The sequence below is a fragment of the Oncorhynchus mykiss genome, chromosome 13 (genome assembly GCF_013265735.2).
Source record: "Oncorhynchus mykiss isolate Arlee chromosome 13, USDA_OmykA_1.1, whole genome shotgun sequence".
Lineage (NCBI taxonomy): Eukaryota > Metazoa > Chordata > Actinopteri > Salmoniformes > Salmonidae > Oncorhynchus > Oncorhynchus mykiss.
In genome coordinates this window covers 192,077-212,500 of record NC_048577.1, presented here as the reverse complement: position 1 = coordinate 212,500, position 20,424 = coordinate 192,077, and positions in this window count along the sequence as shown.

Here is a 20,424-nt window from a genome sequence, read left to right as displayed (position 1 = left end):
CAGGTTCTATCAGCCAATCCCAGTTCTCAGTGGATGGGGTCAAGTTCTCTCAGCCAATCCCAGTCCTATGTGGATGGGGTCAGGTTCTCTCAGCCAAACCCCTTCCTATGTGGATGGGGTCAGGTTCTCTCAGCCAATCCCAGTCCTCAGTGGGTCAGTGTTATGGGTCAGGTGTCCAGTGTTACGGTACGTCGGCTGCATTGAGCTCAAAGTGCGGTTGTGTACTGTGGGGTGTGACTCACTGTTCTCTTCTAGGTCAAAGGTCAAACCACATCCAAATTCTATTAGCTTGCAAACATACTTCTAAATGTACATTTCCGACTTCAACTATATCATTCAAACATACCTTAACTTTACATACAAACATACGTCAACTACATCATACAAACATACTTCAACTACATCATTCAAACATACCTTAACTTTACATACAAACATACGTCAACTACATCATACAAACATACTTCAACTACATCATTCAAACATACCTTAACTTTACATACAAACATACGTCAACTACATCATTCAAACATACGTCAACTACATCATTCAAACATACTTCAACTACATCATTCAAACATACCTTAACTTTACATACAAACATACGTCAACTAGATCATGGGGGGGGGGGGTCTGTGTGTGTCTCGCTTTGTTGTGGCTGATTGCTACCTGCAGCTATGCTATATTTAGACCTGTGTGTGTGTGTGTGTGTGTGTGTGTGTGTGTGTGTGTGTGTGTGTGTGTGTGTGTGTGTGTGTGTGTGTGCGTGCGTGCGTGCGTGCGTGTGTGTTGAGCGATTCCTTTTGAATCATTGCCTCCCCCAGTGACTATTTATCTGTCAACTAGGTCGTTAGACAGGTAGGGAGAAGAGAACCTGGCAAAACAGTATGTATCACAGGATCTGGCAACCAGCCTTGTCAGGTAGGGAGAAGAGGACCTGGCAACACAGTATGTATCACAGGATCTGGCAACCAGCCTAGTCAGGTAGGGAGAAGAGGACCTGGCAACACAGTATGTATCACAGGATCTGGCAACCAGCCTAGTCAGGTAGGGAGAAGAGGACCTGGCAACACAGTATGTATCACAGGATCTGGCAACCAGCCTAGTCAGGTAGGGAGAAGAGAACCTGGCAACACAGTATGTATCACAGGATCTGGCAACCAGCCTAGTCAGGTAGGGAGAAGAGGACCTGGCAACCAGCCTAGTCAGGTAGGGAGAAGAGGACCTGGCAACACAGTATGTATCACAGGATCTGGCAACCAGCCTAGTCAGGTAGGGAGAAGAGAACCTGGCAACACAGTATGTATCACAGGATCTGGCAACCATTCTAGTCAGGTAGGGAGAAGAGGACCTGGCAACACAGTATGTATCACAGGATCTGGCAACCAGCCTAGTCAGGTAGGGAGAAGAGAACCTGGACACAGTATGTATCACAGGATCTGGCAACCAGCCTAGTCAGGTAGGGAGAAGAGAACCTGGCAACACAGTATGTATCACAGGATCTGGCAACCAGCCTAGTCAGGTAGGGAGAAGAGGACCTGGCAACCAGCCTAGTCAGGTAGGGAGAAGAGGACCTGGCAACACAGTATGTATCACAGGATCTGGCAACCAGCCTAGTCAGGTAGGGAGAAGAGAACCTGGCAACACAGTATGTATCACAGGATCTGGCAACCAGCCTAGTCAGGTAGGTAGAAGAGGGTCTGGCAACCAGCCTAGTCAGGTAGGTAGAAGAGGACCTGGCAACACAGTATGTATCACAGGATCTGGCAACCATTCTAGTCAGGTAGGGAGAAGAGGACCTGGCAACACAGTATGTATCACAGGATCTGGCAACCAGCCTAGTCAGGTAGGGAGAAGAGAACCTGGACACAGTATGTATCACAGGATCTGGCAACCAGCCTAGTCAGGTAGGGAGAAGAGAACCTGGCAACACAGTATGTATCACAGGATCTGGCAACCAGCCTAGTCAGGTAGGGAGAAGAGGACCTGGCAACCAGCCTAGTCAGGTAGGGAGAAGAGAACCTGGACACAGTATGTATCACAGGTTCTGGCAACCAGCCTAGTCAGGTAGGTAGAAGAGGGTCTGACAACCAGCCTAGTCAGGTAGGTAGAAGAGGGTCTGGCAACCAGCCTAGTCAGGTAGGTAGAAGAGGGTCTGGCAACCAGCCTAGTCAGGTAGGTAGAAGAGGACCTGGCAACACAGTATGTATCACAGGATCTAGCAACCAGCCTAGTCAGGTAGGGAGAAGAGAACCTGGCAACACAGTATGTATCACAGGATCTGGCAACCAGCCTAGTCAGGTAGGGAGAAGAGGACCTGGCAACCAGCCTAGTCAGGTAGGGAGAAGAGAACCTGGACACAGTATGTATCACAGGTTCTGGCAACCAGCCTAGTCAGGTAGTTAGAAGAGGGTCTGACAACCAGCCTAGTCAGGTAGGTAGAAGAGGGTCTGGCAACCAGCCTAGTCAGGTAGGTAAAAGAGGGTCTGGCAACCAGCCTAGTCAGGTAGGTAGAAGAGGGTGTGGCAACCAGCCTAGTCAGGTAGGTAGAAGAGGACCTGGCAACCAGCCTAGTCAGGTAGGTAGAAGAGGGTCTAGCAACCAGCCTAGTCAGGTAGGTAGAAGAGGGTGTGGCAACCAGCCTAGTCAGGTAGGTAGAAGAGGACCTGGCAACCAGCCTAGTCAGGTAGGTAGAAGAGGGTCTGACAACCAGCCTAGTCAGGTAGGTAGAAGAGGGTCTAGCAACCAGCCTAGTCAGGTAGGTAGAAGAAGGTCTGGCAACCAGCCTAGTCAGGTAGGTAGAAGAGGGTCTGGCAACCAGCCTAGTCAGGTAGGTAGAAGAGGGTGTGGCAACCAGCCTAGTCAGGTAGGTAGAAGAGGACCTGGCAACCAGCCTAGTCAGGTAGGTAGAAGAGGGTCTGGCAACCAGCCTAGTCAGGTAGGTAGAAGAGGGTGTGGCAACCAGCCTAGTCAGGTAGGTAGAAGAGGACCTGGCAACCAGCCTAGTCAGGTAGGTAGAAGAGGATCGGGCAACCAGCCTGGTTAGGAAGTGTGAATACTTCCTGAAAAGTGAGTGGACAGGTATGAAGGTGGATAGATAGTTTGGCTGGTCAGGTAGGTAGATAATTGGTAGATAGGTAGGCTGGTCAGGTAGGTAGTAGGTAGATCGTTTGCCTGGTTAGGTAGGAAGACAGGTAATGGGTAGATAGGTAGGCTGGTCAGGTAGATATATAGTGGGTAGACAGATAGGCTGGTCAGGTTGGTAGATAGAGAGTGGGTAGATATGTAGGCTGGTCAGGTTGGTAGATAGAGAGTGGGTAGAGAGGTAGGCTGGTCAGGTAGGTAGATAATGGGTGGATAGGTAGGCTGGTCAGGTTGGTAGATAGAGAGTGGGTAGATAGGTAGGCTGGTCAGGTTGGAAGATAGAGAGTGGGTAGATAGGTAGGCTGGTCAGGTAGATAATGGGTGGATAGGTAGGCTGGTCAGGTAGGTAGATAGTGGGTTGATAGGTAGGCTGGTCAGGTAGGTAGATAGTGGGTAGATAGGTAGGCTGGTCAGGTAGGTAGATAATGGGTAGATAGGTAGGCTGGTCAGGTAGGTAGATAGTGGGTAGATAGGTAGGCTGGTGAGGTTGGTAGATAGTGGGTGGATAGGTAGGCTTGTTATGTTGGTAGATAGTGGGTAGATAGGTAGGCTGGTCAGGTAGGTAGATAGTGGGTAGATAGGTAGGCTTGTTATGTTGGTAGATAATGGGTAGATAGGTAGGCTGGTCATGTAGATAGTGGGTAGATAGGTAGGCTGGTCAGGTAGATAGTGGGTAGAAAGGTAGGCTGGTCAGGTAGGTAGATAATGGGTAGATAGGTAGGCTGGTTATGTTGGTAGATAGTGGGTAGATAGGTAGGCTGGTCAGGTAGGTAGATAACGGGTAGATAGGTAGGCTGGTTATGTTGGTAGATCGTGGGTAGATAGGTAGGCTGGTCAGGTAGGTAGATAGTGGGTAGATAGGTATGCTGGTTATGTTGGTAGATAGTGGGTAGATAGGTAGGCTGGTCAGGTACATAGTGGGTTGATAGGTAGGCTGGTCAGGTAGGTAGATAATAGGTAGATAGGTAGGCTGGTCAGGTATGTAGTGGGTAGATAGGTAGGCTGGTCAGGTACATAGTGGGTTGATAGGTAGGCTGGTCAGGTAGGTAGATAATAGGTAGATAGGTAGGCTGGTCAGGTAGGTAGTGGGTAGATAGGTAGGCTGGTCAGGTAGATAATGGGTGGATAGGTAGGCTGGTCAGGTAGATAGATAAGGTGTAGATAGGTAGGCTGGTCAGGTAGGTAGATAGTGGGTTGATAGGTAGGCTGGTCAGGTACATAGTGGGTTGATAGGTAGGCTGTTTAGGTAGGTAGATAATAGGTAGATAATAGGTAGATAGGTAGGCTGGTCAGGTAGGTAGTGGGTAGATAGGTAGGCTGGTCAGGTAGATAGTGGGTTGATAGGTAGGCTGGTCCTTTAGGTAGATAATGGGTAGATAGGTAGGCTGGTCAGGTAGGTAGATAGTGGGTATATAGGAAGGCTGGTCAGGTAGGTAGATAGTGGGTAGATAGGTAGGCTGGGTAGGTAGATAGTGGGTGGGTAGGTAGGTAAGCTGGTCAGGTATGTAGGTAGTGGGTATATAGGTAGGCTGGTCAGGTAGGTAGATAGTGGGTAGATTGGTAGGCTGACCAGTTATGTAGATAGTGGGTGGGTAGGTATGTAGGCTGGTCAGGTATGTAGGTAGTGGGTAGATAGGTAGGCTGGTCAGGTAGGTATATAATGGGTAGATAGGTAGGCTGGTCAGGTAGGTAGATAGTGGGTAGATAGGTAGGCTGGTCAGGTAGGTAGATAGATAGTGGGTAGATGGGTAGGCTGGTCAGGTAGGTATATAGTGGGTAGATAGGTAGGCTGGTCAGGTAGGTAGATAGTGGGTAGATAGGTAGGCTGGTTAGGTACAGTAGGTAGATAGTGGGTAGATAGTGGTATAGTGGGTAGATAGGTAGGCTGGTCTGGTAGGTAGTGGGTGGATAGGTAGGCTGGTCAGGTACATAGAGGGTATATAGGTAGGCTGTGCAGGTAGGTAGATAGTGGGTAGATGGGTAGGCTGGTCAGATAGGTAGGTAGTGGGTAGATAGGTAGGCTGGGCAGGTAGGTAGATAGTGGGTGGATAGGTAGGCTGGTCAGGTACAGTAGGTAGATAGTGGGTAGATCGTGAGTATATAGTGGGTGGATAGGTAGGCTGGTCAGGTAGGTATATAATGGGTAGATAGGTAGGCTGGTCAGGTAGGTAGATAGTGGGTAGATAGGTAGGCTGGTCAGGTAGGTAGATAGATAGTGGGTAGATGGGTAGGCTGGTCAGGTAGGTATATAGTGGGTAGATAGGTAGGCTGGTCAGGTAGGTAGATAGTGGGTAGATAGGTAGGCTGGTTAGGTACAGTAGGTAGATAGTGGGTAGATAGTGGTATAGTGTGTAGATAGGTAGGCTGGTCTGGTAGGTAGTGGGTGGATAGGTAGGCTGGTCAGGTACATAGTGGGTATATAGGTAGGCTGTGCAGGTAGGTGGGTAGATGGGTAGGCTGGTCAGATAGGTAGGTAGTGGGTAGATAGGTAGGCTGGGCAGGTAGGTAGATAGTGGGTGGATAGGTAGGCTGGTCAGGTACAGTAGGTAGATAGTGGGTAGATCGTGAGTATATAGTGGGTGGATAGGTAGGCTGGTCAGGTAGGTATATAATGGGTAGATAGGTAGGCTGGTCAGGTAGGTAGATAGTGGGTAGATAGGTAGGCTGGTCAGGTAGGTAGATAGATAGTGGGTAGATGGGTAGGCTGGTCAGGTAGGTATATAGTGGGTAGATAGGTAGGCTGGTCAGGTAGGTAGATAGTGGGTAGATAGGTAGGCTGGTTAGGTACAGTAGGTAGATAGTGGGTAGATAGTGGTATAGTGGGTAGATAGGTAGGCTGGTCTGGTAGGTAGGGGGTGGATAGGTAGGCTGGTCAGGTACATAGTGGGTATATAGGTAGGCTGTGCAGGTAGGTAGATAGTGGGTAGATGGGTAGGCTGGTCAGATAGGTAGGTAGTGGGTAGATAGGTAGGCTGGGCAGGTAGGTAGATAGTGGGTGGATAGGTAGGCTGGTCAGGTACAGTAGGTAGATAGTGGGTAGATCGTGAGTATATAGTGGGTGGATAGGTAGGCTGGTCAGGTAGATAGTGGGTTGATAGGTAGGCTGGTCAGGTAGGTAGATAATGGGTAGATAGGTAGGCTGGTCAGGTAGGTAGATAGTGGGTATATAGGAAGGCTGGTCAGGTGTGTAGATAGATTGTGGGTAGATGGGTAGGCTGGTTAGGTAGATAGTGGGTGGGTAGGTAGGTAGGCTGGTCAGGTGTGTAGGTAGTGGGTATATAGGTAGGCTGGTCAGGTAGGTAGATAGTGGGTAGATTGGTAGGCTGACCAGTTATGTAGATAGTGGGTGGGTAGGTATGTAGGCTGGTCAGGTATGTAGGTAGTGGGTAGATAGGTAGGCTGGTCAGGTAGGTAGATAATGGGTAGATAGGTAGGCTGGTCAGGTAGGTAGATAGTGGGTAGATAGGTAGGCTGGTCAGGTAGGTAGATAGATAGTGGGTAGATAGGTAGGCTGGTCAGGTAGGTAGATAATGGGTAGATAGGTAGGCTGGTCAGGTAAGTAGATAGTGGGTAGATAGGTAGGCTGGTCAGGTAGGTAGATAGATAGTGGGTAGATGGGTAGGCTGGTCAGGTACAGTAGGTAGATAGTGGGTAGATCGTGAGTATATAGTGGGTGGATAGGTAGGCTGGTCAGGTACAGTAGGTAGATAGTGGGTAGATAGTGGGTGTAGTGGGTAGATAGACAGGCTGGTCAGGTACAGTAGGTAGATGGTGAAATAATAGTTACACCAGGTCTAATTTTGTTAGTGTGTCAACAGGCCGTCTTTGGTTACGACCAGCTAGTTCTACAGAGATCATGATCTGGCAATCCATCTGGTCAGTGATATGGGCCAATTAGTTACAGAGAGCAGGATGCACCCCCCCCCCCCCCCCCACCTCCCGCTCTGCAATGCTGTAACAGGAATCACTTGGTTGAGGGCTCGAATAATCACAGTACTGACATTGATATTGTGATGTGTGTGTGTGTGTGTGTGTGTGTGTGTGTGTGTGTGTGTGTGTGTGTGTGTGTGTGTGTGTGTGTGTGTGTGTGTGTGTGTGTTACTGATACTCTAAGGGAAGACAATCACTTGAGACAACGTTTCATGGCTGCTCAGTCTATTTCCCAATGATTTCACTTGTACTTTTGCAAACACTCTTTCTCTCTCTCTCTCTCTTTCTCTCTCTCCCTCTTTCTCTCTCTACCTCTCTCTCTCCCCCTCTCTCTTTCTCTCTCTCTCCCCCCTCCCCTCTCTCTCTCTCTCTCCTTCCTCTCCTTTTCTACTTTTCTCCCACTCTTCATTGTCTTCTCTCCCTCTTTCTCTCTCTACCTCTCTCTCTCTCCCCCCTCCCCCTCTCTCTCTCTCCTTCCTCTCCTTTTCTACTTTTCTCCCACTCTTCATTGTCTTCTCTCCCTCTTTCTCTCTCTACCTCTCTCTCTCTCCCTCCCTCCCCTTCTCTCTCTCTTCTCTCCCTCCCTCCATCCCCTTCTCCCCTCCCTCCCTCCCTCCCTCCCTCCCTCCCTCCCTCCCTCCCTCCCTCTCTTCTCTCTCTCTTCTCTCCATCCCTCCCCTTCTCTCCCTCCCTCCCTCCCCTTCTCTCTCCCTCCCCTCTCTCTCTTCTCTCCCTCCCTCCTGCCCTTCCTCCCCCCTCTCTCTTATCTCTCTCCCTCCCACCCCTTCTCTCTCTCTTCTCTCCATCCCTCCCCGTCTCTCTCTCTCCATCCCTCCACCCTCTCTCTCTTCTCTCCCTCCCTCGCCTTCTCTCCCTCCCTCTCTCCCTCCCCTTCTCTCTCTCTTCTCTCCCTCCCTCCCCTTCTCTCCCTCTCAGCTCTCCCTCCCTCTCCCTCTCTCTCTTTTCTCTCTCTCCCTCCCACCCCTTCTCCCTCCCTCTCTCCCGCCCCTTCTCTCCCTCCCTCTCTCCCTCCCCTTCTCTCTCTCTTCTCTCCCTCCATCCCCATCTCTCCCTCTCAGCTCTCCCTCCCTCTCCCTCTCTTCTATCTAGTAGTAGTTTATTATTGATGCTCCTCCCCCCAGGTAATTCAGATATAGTTACAGCTCCTGGCCCACCCCACTAGCGACACACACACACACACCTGAGCTCCTGGCCTGCCGTACCAAGACGTCTACTACAACTACACTACAAGGAAAACTATTCACACACACCGTCTCCGTAGAGCGAGGAGTGACTTTCTCCTTGAATGTTCCTTGAGCATCTTGTTGAGTGAGTACGTGTGTCGTGGGTTGACCAGAGAAGGAGGGTTATTTTTAGAGACAGAACAAACGACTGAGGTAAACGGAGGAGTTGGAGACCCCAGCTGAACACAGCGACCCTAGAGGGGCTAACGATAACTTTACAGAACGGTTAGCAGGCAGGACACAGAGCATAGAAGGAGGTGTTGGAGGCTACAGGGACTCGTTAGGGGCTGTCTTGTAGGTAGTTGCTGTGTTGGAGGCTACAGGGTCTCGTTAGGGGCTGTCTTGTAGGTAGTTGCTGTGTTGGAGGCTACAGGGACTCGTTAGGGGCTGTCTTGTAGGTAGTTGCTGTGTTGGAGGCTACAGGGTCTCGTTAGGGTCTGTTTTGTAGGTAGTTGCTGTGTTGGAGGCTACAGGGTCTCGTTAGGGGCTGTCTTGTAGGTAGTTGCTGTGTTGGAGGCTACAGGGTCTCGTTAGGGGCTGTCTTGTAGGTAGTTGTTGTGTTGGAGGCTACAGGGTCTCGTTAGGGGCTGTCTTGTAGGTAGTTGTTGTGTTGGAGGCTACAGGGTCTCGTTAGGGGCTGTCTTTCTTGTAGGTAGTTGTTGTGGAGCTGCCTGGTTATCAGCACCCTCTTTACCCTTAGACATCTCTCACACGGAGGGAATTCCTCTGAACAGAGTGGCGGTAGCTGTCAGAGGTCTGAGTCTAAGAATCTAGTTGGTTGGTAGGGAGTCTCTGGGCCATCTGGATATTAGGAACACATCTCACCCAACACAATCTGATTCTTCAACTGAAATATCTTTCTCTGATTGGTTTTGATAGTGTGTGGCAGCCGCCGTCAACAGACCGGTCGTCTGACTAACAGCTCTCTCTTGTCTGTCTGTGTGTCCCCCGTTATGTTCTCCGGGATCAGCAGTGACCTCTGCTTTTAGGACGACACACTCTTCCACACACACCTCACCGTGTGGATTTAAACCGAGGCACGCTACGCACGGACACAAAGGTAAAGTGCGCTACTCACGCACATTGGTAACATACAGGTAATTTACAGGTAACATACAGGTAACAAACAGGTAATATACAGGTAACACACTGGTAACATGCAGGTAATATACAGGTATTATACAGGTAATATACAGGTAATATACAGTTAACATACAGGTAATATACAGGTAATATACAGGTAATATACAGGTAATATACAGGTAACACACTGGTAACAAACAGGGAATATACAGGTAACATACAGGTAACAAACAGGTAATATACAGGTAACACACAGGTAACATACAGGTAATATACAGGTAATATACAGGTAACATACAGGTAATATACAGGTAACACACTGGTAACATACAGGTAATATACAGGTAATATACAGGTAACACACAGGTAACACACAGGTAATATACAGGTAACAAACAGGTAACAAACAGGTAATATACAGGTAATATACAGGTAATATACAGATAATACACAGGTAACACACTGGTAACATACAGGTAATATACAGGTAACATACAGGTAATATACAGGTAATATACAGGTAACACACTGGTAACACACAGGTAATATACAGGTAACATACAGGTAACTCACAGGTAATATACAGGTAATATACATGTAACATACAGGTAGCATACAGGTAGCATACAGGTAACACACAGGTAATATACAGTTAATATACAGGTAGCATACAGGTAACAAACAGGTAATATACAGGTAATATACAGGTAATATATAGGTAACATACAGGTAACATACAGGTAACATACAGGTAACATACAGGTAACATACAGGTAATATACAGGTAACATACAGGTAACTCACAGGTAACATACAGGTAACATACAGGTAACTCACAGGTAATATACAGGTAACATACAGGTAACATACAGGTAACATACAGGTAATATACAGGTAATATACAGGTGATATACAGGTAATATACCGGTAATATACCGGTAATATACAGGTAACATACAGGTAATATACAGGTGATATACAGGTAATATACCGGTAATATACCGGTAATATACAGGTAACATACAGGTAATATACAGGTAATATACAGGTAAAATACCGGTAATATAGCGGTAATATAGAGGTAACATACAGGTAATATACAGGTAATATACAGGTAACATACAGGTAACATACAGGTAATATACAGGTAACATACAGGTAACACACTGGTAACATACAGGTAATATACAGGTAATATACAGGTAACATACAGGTAACATACAGGTAATATACAGGTAACATACAGGTAATATACAGGTAACATACAGGTAACATACAGGTAACATACAGGTAACATACAGGTAACACACTGGTAACATACAGGTAATATACAGGTAATATACAAGTAACATACAGGTAACATACAGGTAATATACAGGTAACATACAGGTAATATACAGGTAACATACAGGTAACATACAGGTAACATACAGGTAATATACAGGTAATATACAGGTAATATACAGGACTGGTAACATACTGGTAACAGACAGGTAATATACAGGTAATATACAGGTAACATACAGGTAATATACAGGTAACATACAGGTAACATACAGGTAACACACAGGTAACATACAGGTAACACACAGGTAATATACAGGTAACATACAGGTAACACACAGGTAGCATACAGGTAATACACAGGTAATATACAGGTAACATACAGGTAACATACAGGTAATATACAGATAATACACAGGTAACATACATGTAATATACAGGTAACATACAGGTAACATAAAGGTAATATACAGATAATACACAGGTAACATACAGGTAATATACAGGTAACATACAGGTAACATACAGGTAACATCCAGGTAATATACAGGTAATATACAGGTAATAACAGGTAACATTCAGGTAACATTCAGGTAACATACAGGTAACATATAGGACAGGTAACATACAGGTAACATACAGTTAACATACAGGTAACATACAAGTCACATCCAAGGACACAGGCATGGCACACTGAATGACTGTTTTAAATGTATTAGAAGTAACGAGGTATCGGCTTGTTTTAGAATGTAATTGAAATTAGGTGTTACTTTTCAGGCATAAACTGTTCTTAGCTAACAGGTGTGTGTGTGTGCGTGTTCGTGTGTGTGGGTGTGTATAGCAGGTCTCCAGTAGAGGACATGGTGGGTCTCTAACAGCCAATCAGGATGCCGAAGAAAGACAACAAGAAAGACAAGAAAGGAGGCAAGCCGGAACCTGAGAAACAGAAAGAGGAGGTAAAGACAGGGAAAGATGACAGAAAGAAGGGAGGAAAGGAGGACAAGAAAGGAGGGAAGAAAGGCAAGGAGGAGCCTCCCACAAAAGGAAAAGGACAAAAGGAGGACAAGAAAGGAAAAGATAAAGGGAAGGCAAAGAAGGAGGAGTCAGAAGAGGAGTTCCTGAGTGAGGAAGAGGAGGAAGAGGAAAACTCTGATGATGATAGAGGGAGAGGTCGAGGGGGTAAATCTGCTAAGGGGAAGTCCCATGGTCGCCGTGGGGACGACGATGAAGAATACGAAGAAGAAGAAGAAGACGAGGAAGAGGAGGATGAGGACGAGGACGACAGGAAGCGCAAGAAGAAGTCTAAAGATGGCCGTCATCATAAAGACAAAGGAGGGAAGGGAGAAGAGAAAAACAAGAAGAAAGAGAAGAGGAAGAAGGAGGAGGAGGAGGAGGAGGAGTCCCCAGAACCTCCGGTTAAAGAGCTCCCTAAGAAGGGTCTGAAAAACTTGTCCAGGATGTTCATGAGGTTTTCGGGGGTGCGCAGACGGAGGAACTCCAGGAAGAAGATGGGAGGAACCTCCAGACTGTTCATGGGCCTGGGGAAACGCCTACGCAAGTATGGACCTCTTTCATTTTTTAACTTTACATTATTTACTGTAATGGCTTTGAGATCGTTACGCAATAGTCCAGGGATCACCGGTAATAGTCTTTTTATAGTTCCATAACTATACTTTACTTCCTCCATCCCACCATCCTTCCCTCCCTCCCTCGCCCCCTCCCTCCCTCCCTCCCTCCCTCCATCGAACCCTCCCTCGCCCCCTCCCTCCCTCCATCCCTCCATCCCTCCATCGAACCTACCCTCCCTCCCTCCATCGAACCCTCCCTCACTTCCTCCCTTCCTCGCCCCCTCCCTCCCTCCCACCATCCCTCCCTCCCCCACTTCCTCCCTCCCTCCATCAAACCCTCCCTCCCCCTCCCTCCCTCACTCCCTCCCTCCCTCCCTCCCTCCCTCCACAGAAACCGCGAGAACAAGGTGAAGAAGAAGACGCGCAGGGAGTCAATACTGAAAAACACATCTAAGTTCATGATACGGTTCAACCACTCCAAGAAGGTCAAGAAGTTGAAAGAGAAGGAGGCGAAGGAGAAGGAGGAGAAGGGTGGTGGGAAAAAGCAGTCCTACATGTTGATCAGACTGGGGAGAGGAACAAAAGGACAAGAGAAGAAAGTTGGGTTCTTCAACGGTCTGTTCAGGAAGAAAATGGCCAACGGAGCACCGGACTTCAAGGCCCAGAGTCATTTGCTAGGGCAGGTTGCCGGGGCCACCAACTGGCTGACCAAGCGGTTTATCTCTACCAAGCATCGTCAGAGTGCCATGGGGGGACTGGGCTGGGCAGGGGGTGGGCAGAGACCAGGGTTTGGCCGTCAGGGAGGAGGGGTTCACAGCCGACAGGTCAGCACGAAGGGTCAGCAGGCACAGCGGGATCGTACCTATGGGTATCAGAACGGTAGCTATCAGCATGACGACGACGGGGATGATGTGTACGAGTACACAGAGGGGTACGACCAGCAGGTCATGGGGGGGTATGACCCCCGGGGGGTGGCAGGAGCAGGGGGATATCAGAGGCGGTCTGTAAAGGCTCACGGTGGTCATGGTTACGGTTGTGGTCATACTGGTTACGATGATCAGGAGGACCCCTACGGGCAGCAGCAGGTTGCCGCGGGGCGGGGCGATCAGGGGTATTACTATGACGACACAGGGGAGTACTACGATGTTCCGTCGCAGGACCTGGGTTATTACGAGGACGAGCCGGGGCTCTACGATGACGGGGGTGGTTACTACGATGACCAGCAGGGTCTCTATGACGACGAGGGCTGTGAATACTACGACCCCTACCAACAGCAACAACAACAACAGAGTTACTACGACCAGGTCGCCATGGGGGGTTACTACGGGCAGCAGCCGATGGGGATGTACGGCAAGGAAGGCGGGGCGATTGAGTACTATGACCCAATGGGATCAGGGCAGGAGTACGATGAGTATGGCAATGTCTATGACGAGCAGATGATTATGGACCCCCAGCAAGGTCACTACGACAACGGGATGCAGGGCCAGGGGGTATTCTATGACGACGGGATGGGTGTGTATGAGGAGATGATGATGGGAGGTAGAGGGGGCGGTGGTCTTTACCAGGACTACCAGCTGCACTACAGCGAAGAGGGACTACCTTTCCCAGACTTCTCCTACAATGCCTACAACTCCCAGCAGCCAGGAACACAGACGCCTTATGGGTATGACCCCATGGGGGGAGAGATCCCCCTGCAGGGGGCTGAGATGGCCTTCAGAGTGCCCAGGCCTCAGGTACGTCTGTTTGGGAAGGAGCGTCTGGACGTCCCCCCGGCACCTTTCCCCCCTCCTCCGCTACCCGGTCACCACGGCGAAATCCTATCGGAGATACAGTATGAGGAGCAGGACATGTCGATGATGTCACCACAGCAACAGCTGTTGGCCCAGCAACAGAAGATGATGTCGCAGCAGCAACAGATGATGGAGCAACAACAGCTGCTGATGTCACAGCTGACCACACCGCAAGAACAGACGATGTCACCGCACGGTATGACGATGTCACCAAAACAGCAGATGATTGACGACATGATGATGCAACAGCAACAACAGATGATGTCACCACACGATACAATGATGTCACAACAGCAGCCGATGATGTCACCACAGCAACAGATGGACGACATTATGATGCAACAGCAACTACATATGATGTCACGGCAACAAGGCATGATGTCCCCACACAATATGACGATGTCACCACCTCAACAAATGATGTCAGCACAACAACAAATGATGGAAGACATTATGATGCAACAGCAATTACATATGATGTCACAGCAACAACAGGTATTGTCGCCACACGATATGATGATGTCACCACAACAACAGATGATGTCTGAGCGGATGCCCCAGGCCCCTACCCCGACGGCCATGTTGATAAAGCAGCATAACGCCCCGAATGGGATGGGCGGGGCCATGATGGGCGGACCAATGGGGTACCCAGGAACCCCTGTGATGCCCCGCTCCCCCCGGATGTCCCCCCACCCCCAGCGAGCACACCCTTCCCCGATGATGATGTCACCCCAGCAGCAGATGATGTCCCAGCATCCCTCCCCCCGGGGCTCACCCCTGCCCAGCCGCAGCCTCTCCCCCTCCCTCCGGGACTCACCCCTGCCCACCCGCAGCCTCTCCCCATCCCCCCAGCCCTCCATGAGAGGCTTACCTCCCCACGGCCAGAGACCCTCCTCTGTTCTCCACAGGAGGATGTCTCCCCCCTCATCCTTCATAACCTCACCCCACTCCCCGCATCGACGACTCCAGCCCCAGCGCCCCCCTTCCCTGGCCCTCTCCCCCCGCCGCCCCCCGTCTCCCCCCATCTCCCCCCGAGCATCCATGATCCGACGCTCTCCCCCCTCCTCCCCCCGCGGCTCCATATGCAGAGTTATGCCTCCCCCCTCCTCACCCTCTCCCTCCCGTTTGGGGGGAGGAAGTCCTTTTGGAGCGAGGAAGGTCCTCCGCGGCACTCCCTCCCCCTCCTCCCCCCGTCGTGCCTCCCCCCAGGTCAGGACAAGACCAAGGGACTCCATCCACCTCCCACCCTCCTCCCCCATCTCAATGCGAGCCTCCCCATCTCCCTCCAGACGTAGTTTCTCTCCCGCACCTCGCCCCGCCTCCCCCACCCTCTCCCACCACTCCACGCGTCTCCTGCGACAGGGCGAAACTCCTCTGGTGCGCCCACGGTTCGGAGGTCGCGGCCCCGTACCCATGGGAACCGTCAGACCTTCCCCCATGGGAAGACGAGGACGACCGATGGCCCCAACCCAGAACGTCCCTCCCTTTAGAGCCTCAGTCCGCTCCAACCACACTGCCCTCACCCTCTCACCCCGCCTCTCTCCCCGTCTTACTCACCACCCCTCACCCCAGATAGGCCATCGCCCTCCTCTAAGCCACAGGGAGTCGGGAAGGTACCTTCCTGGGAGACCCGTAGGCCGAGGTCGTCCCCTAATAAAGAAACAGTCTATTCGCGGGCCGGGCATGCCACCTCCCTCTCCCCAACCCTCTCTCAAATGCTACCCTCCCCTCTCCCCTCACCTCTCCCACCGCACCTCCTCTCCTCACCCCTCCATACGTGCTTCCCCCCTACTCCCCCGCGCCCCGTCCCCGGACCCCTACTCTGACTCTTACGCCCAGGACCCCTATGGCCATTCAGAGCAGTTCGTTCCCTCCTCCCCAATGCTGCAGGGGGCGCTCCAGAACCAAACCCTCCGTAACGCGTCATTCACCTCTCCTCGCTTGCGGCCCATGTCACCGTACGCCCAACAGGTACCGGAGTACGCCCAGCCTTCCTCTCCCATGCTCCAGGGGGCGCTCCAGAACCAACAGCTACGTAACGCCTCTTTCACCTCCCCACTACAACACCCTATGTCGCCTTATGCTCAGGATATGGGGGGTTATGAAGACCCTATGATGCCTTCCTCCCCCATGCTCCAGGGGGCGCTCCAGAACCAACAGCTACGTAACGCCTCTTTCACCTCCCCACTACAACAGCCTATGTCACCCTATGCTCAGGATATGGGGGGTTATGAAGACCCTATGATGCCTTCCTCCCCCATGCTCCAGGGGGCGCTCCAGAACCAACAGCTACGTAATGCCTCATATGCGTCACCATTACAACGACCCATGTCCTCCTATGGATCTATGGGCGGGTACGATGAACCTCTCCCCCCTTCCTCCCCGATGCTAGGCAATGCTCTTCAGAATCAGGCGCTACGTGGAGCCTCGTTTGGAAGCCCGGCATTACAGCGTCGTGGGAACCCGTACGGTCCAGTGGTGACCCAATACGACTACCACTCCGAGCCCGGCCCATCCCCTCTACTCCACAATGCCCTGCAGAACGCCAACATGAGGAACGCCTCCTTTGGAACCCCGATGCTCCAGCGCCGAGGGGGCAACCCCTTCGGACCCGTTGTCCCTAACTACTACGGAGCGTTGCAGAACCCACAGATGCGACAGATGGTTCAATCCCGGGGTGGCCTCCTTCCGCTCCGTTCCCCCTACGGACCGCTACAACCTGAGCCACGGTTTGGCAACTCCCTCCAGAACCACAGAGTCCATGGGACGATGGTCACAGATCCACCGAACCTAGCGGCGGCTCTCATGAACCCGGCACTAAAGACGGCATCGTACACCTTACCGGACGGTACCATCGCTATCGGACCCCAGCAGCAGAAGAATCCGAATCTCTCTGCGGCATTATTGAACCCTTACCTTAAATCAGCGTCGTATACTCTACCAGACGGTACCATTATCATAGACCCCAGGAAACCGGTCTCACCGTCCCTCGGCCGCGCGCTCCAGAACCCAGCAATGATGAACACTTCCTACACTCTGCCGGACGGAACCATTAGAGACCCCAATGCTCCCATCTCTCCTAACCTGTCTTCCGCGTTAAACAACCCTCACCTGAAATCAGCCTCGTATACGCTCCCTGACGGTTCGATTATCATCGACCCCAGGAAACCCAGATCTCCGAACCTCCTGGCGGCGTTATCCAACCCGTACCTGAAGACGATCTCCTACGAGCTCCCAGACGGTTCTATAATCATCGATCCGCGGAAACCCACCTCGCCCAATCTGTCCTCGGCACTCCTGAACCCGGCGATGCGGAATGCCAGCTACGCCCTAGAAGGAACTGTGATCACCGATCCCAACGCTCCGATCTCTCCGAACCTGTCTTCCGCATTGATGAACCCACACCTGAAGTCAGCCTCCTACACGCTACCGGACGGTTCTATCATCATCGACCCACGGAAACCCCGGTCCCCGAACCTGCTGGCAGCTCTACAGAACCCGTATCTGAAGTCAGTATCTTACGAACTGCCTGATGGAAGCGTCATCATCGATCCTCGTAAGCCTCGCGGGCCAGACCTGTCGGGAGCCCTGTCAGGCGCCCTGTCGCAGAACCAGGACCTGATTAATCAGAAACGGTACCGACTTGGGGACGGAGCCCTTGTGATCCCTGGGCAAAAGCCCCGCCTCGGCGTCGCCCTGATGAACCAGAACATGAGGAAGGTCAGTTACTGTTTCCTGTCTGTCACTGTTTACTTGATGCCAATGACAACTTCCTCAATAACTGTTTCTTGTTTCAGTGACTGTTTCCTGTGTGTCAATGACTGTTTCCTGTTTCAGTGACTGTTTCCTGTGTGTCAGTGACTGTTTCCTGTTTGCCAGTTACTGTTTCCTGTGTGCCAATGGTTGTTTCCTGTAAGTCAGTGGCTGTTTCCTGTCTGCCAGTGACTGTTTCCTTTGTGTCAGTGACTGTTTCCTTTTCTCCTGCAGGTGGACTATCGTCTAGGTGACAGCGGGGCGCTGTCCGTCCGGCCCACCAACCCCAGGCTCTCTGAGGCGTTGCAGGAGAACCGGGATCTCCTGAGCCCAAACCGGTACCGGCTGCCAGAACGCAATACGCTGATGCGGAAGTTTGGGAATCCGTACCTGGACGAGGCCCTGCAGAACACACAGCACCTCCGTTATGCATCGTACAGGTTGGTTACCAGGCTGCAGGTAGAACTCTTTACGGTTCCAGGTCAAACCCTATAAGTTTACAGGTAGAACCTTTTTACCAAAGCGTAATTTGAGGGCTCTTCGTTGAGCGAAAAGCTTTTACCTGGAACCGAAACGGCTTCTCCAACAGAGATAGCAGAATAACTCTTTATGGTTCTGGGTTCTGTTTCTAAGAGTGTAGAGCACCCAGCTGTAATTTAAGTATATTGCAACACTGTTATCTTTAAGTAAATACAGTTCCTCTTCTTCTTTTTCTTCCAGACTGCCCCCGGGGCTTCAGGGGCAGGATAACCGCTACGCTGTGGTTCCGCCGTACGGGCCGCGATCTGGCCACTGGGCTGGCAACGCACGCTCCGGCCAGGAGGGGGATGATGTCTGGGCCTCCGAGAGGGTTCTACCGCACGGAACTGTGCAGAACCTCACCAAGTGGTCCATGTACCGCGAGGTCATGGAGTCGGAGGGCATCACTCCCGCAGCACCGGGAAAACTGGAGGGAACGGGGGAACCGGACTGGAACCCTAATAGAGAGGGGGAACCCAACAGCTGGTACGAGAAGGTAGGACAACCTCTACTCAACATTCTTACCTTAATTCATGGTCTGACAAACATCGCTGTAGCTCTGCAACCTGTAACCACAGATGCGGAAGGGAGATATCGGTAGATTGAGATGCATCCAATGCAAACAAAACAGATGTCTCAACATTAAACTGACAGATTTTGATGGCTCTCCCCTAGTCTTAGCTGGCTCTGGCTCTCCCCTAGTCTTAACTGTCTCTCCCCTAGTCTTAGCTGGCTCTGGTTCTCCACCAAGTCTTACCTGGCTCTGGCTCTCCCCTAGTCTTAACTGGCTCTGGGTCTCCCCTAGTGCTACCTAGCTCTGGCTCTCCCCTAGTCTTACCTGGCTCTGGCTCTCCCCTAGTCGTACCTGGCTCTCCCCTAGTCTTACCTGGCTCTGGCTCTTCCTAGTCTTACCTGGCTCTGGCTCTCCCCTAGTCGTACCTGGTTCTGGCTCTCCCCTAGTCGTACCTGGCTCTCCCCCTAGTCTTACCTGGCTCTGGCTCTCCCCTAGTCTTACCTGGCTCTCCCCCTAGTCTTACCTGGCTCTCCCCTAGTCTTACCTGGCTCTCCCCTAGTCTTACCTGACTCGGGTTCTCCTCTAGTCTTAGCTGGCTCTGGCTCTCCCCTAGTCTTAGCTGGCTCTCCCCTACTCTTAGCTGGCTCTGGTCTCCACCAAGTCTTACCTGGCTCTGGCTCTCCCCTAGTCTTACCTGGCTCTCCCCTAGTCTTAACTGTCTCTCCCCTAGTCTTAACTGGCTCTGGGTCTCCCCTAGTGCTACCTGGCTCTGGCTCTCCCCTAGTCTTACCTGGCTCTGGCTCTCCCATAGTCTTACCTGGCTCTGGCTCTCCCCTAGTCTTACCTGGCTCTGGCTCTCCCCTAGTCATACCTGGCTCTGGCTCTCCCCTAGTCGTACCTGGCTCTGGCTCTCCCGTAGTCTTACCTGGCTCTCCCCCTAGTCTTACCTGGCTCTCCCCTAGTCTTACCTGGCTCTGGCTCTCCCCTAGTCTTACCTGGCTTTCCCCCTAGTCTTACCTGGCTTTACCCTAGTCTTACCTGGCTCTCCCCTAGTCTTACCTGACTCTGGCTCTCCCCTAGTCTTACCTGGCTCTCCCCTAGTCTTACCTGACTCTGGCTATCCCCTAGTCTTACCTGGCGCTGGCTCTCCCCTAGTCTTACCTGGTTCTCCCCTAGTCTTACCTGACTCTGGCTCTCCCCTAGTCTTACCTGACTCTGGCTCTCCTCAAGTCTTACCTGACTCTGGCTCTCCCCTAGTCTTACCTGGCGCTGGCTCTCCCCTAGTCTTACCTGGCTTTACCCTAGTCTTACCTGGCTCTCCCCTAGTCTTACCTGACTCTGGTTATCCCCTAGATTTACCTGGCTCTGGCTCTCCCCTAGTCTTACCTGGCTCTCCACTGGTCTTACCTGACTCTGGCTCTCCCCTAGTCTTACCTGGCGCTGGCTCTCCCCCTAGTATTACCTGGCTCTCCCCTAGTCTTACCTGGCTCTGGCTCTCCCCTAGTCTTACCTGGCTCTCCCCCTAGTCTTACCTGGCTTTACCCTAGTCTTACCTGGCTCTCCCCTAGTCTTACCTGACTCTGGCTCTCCCCTAG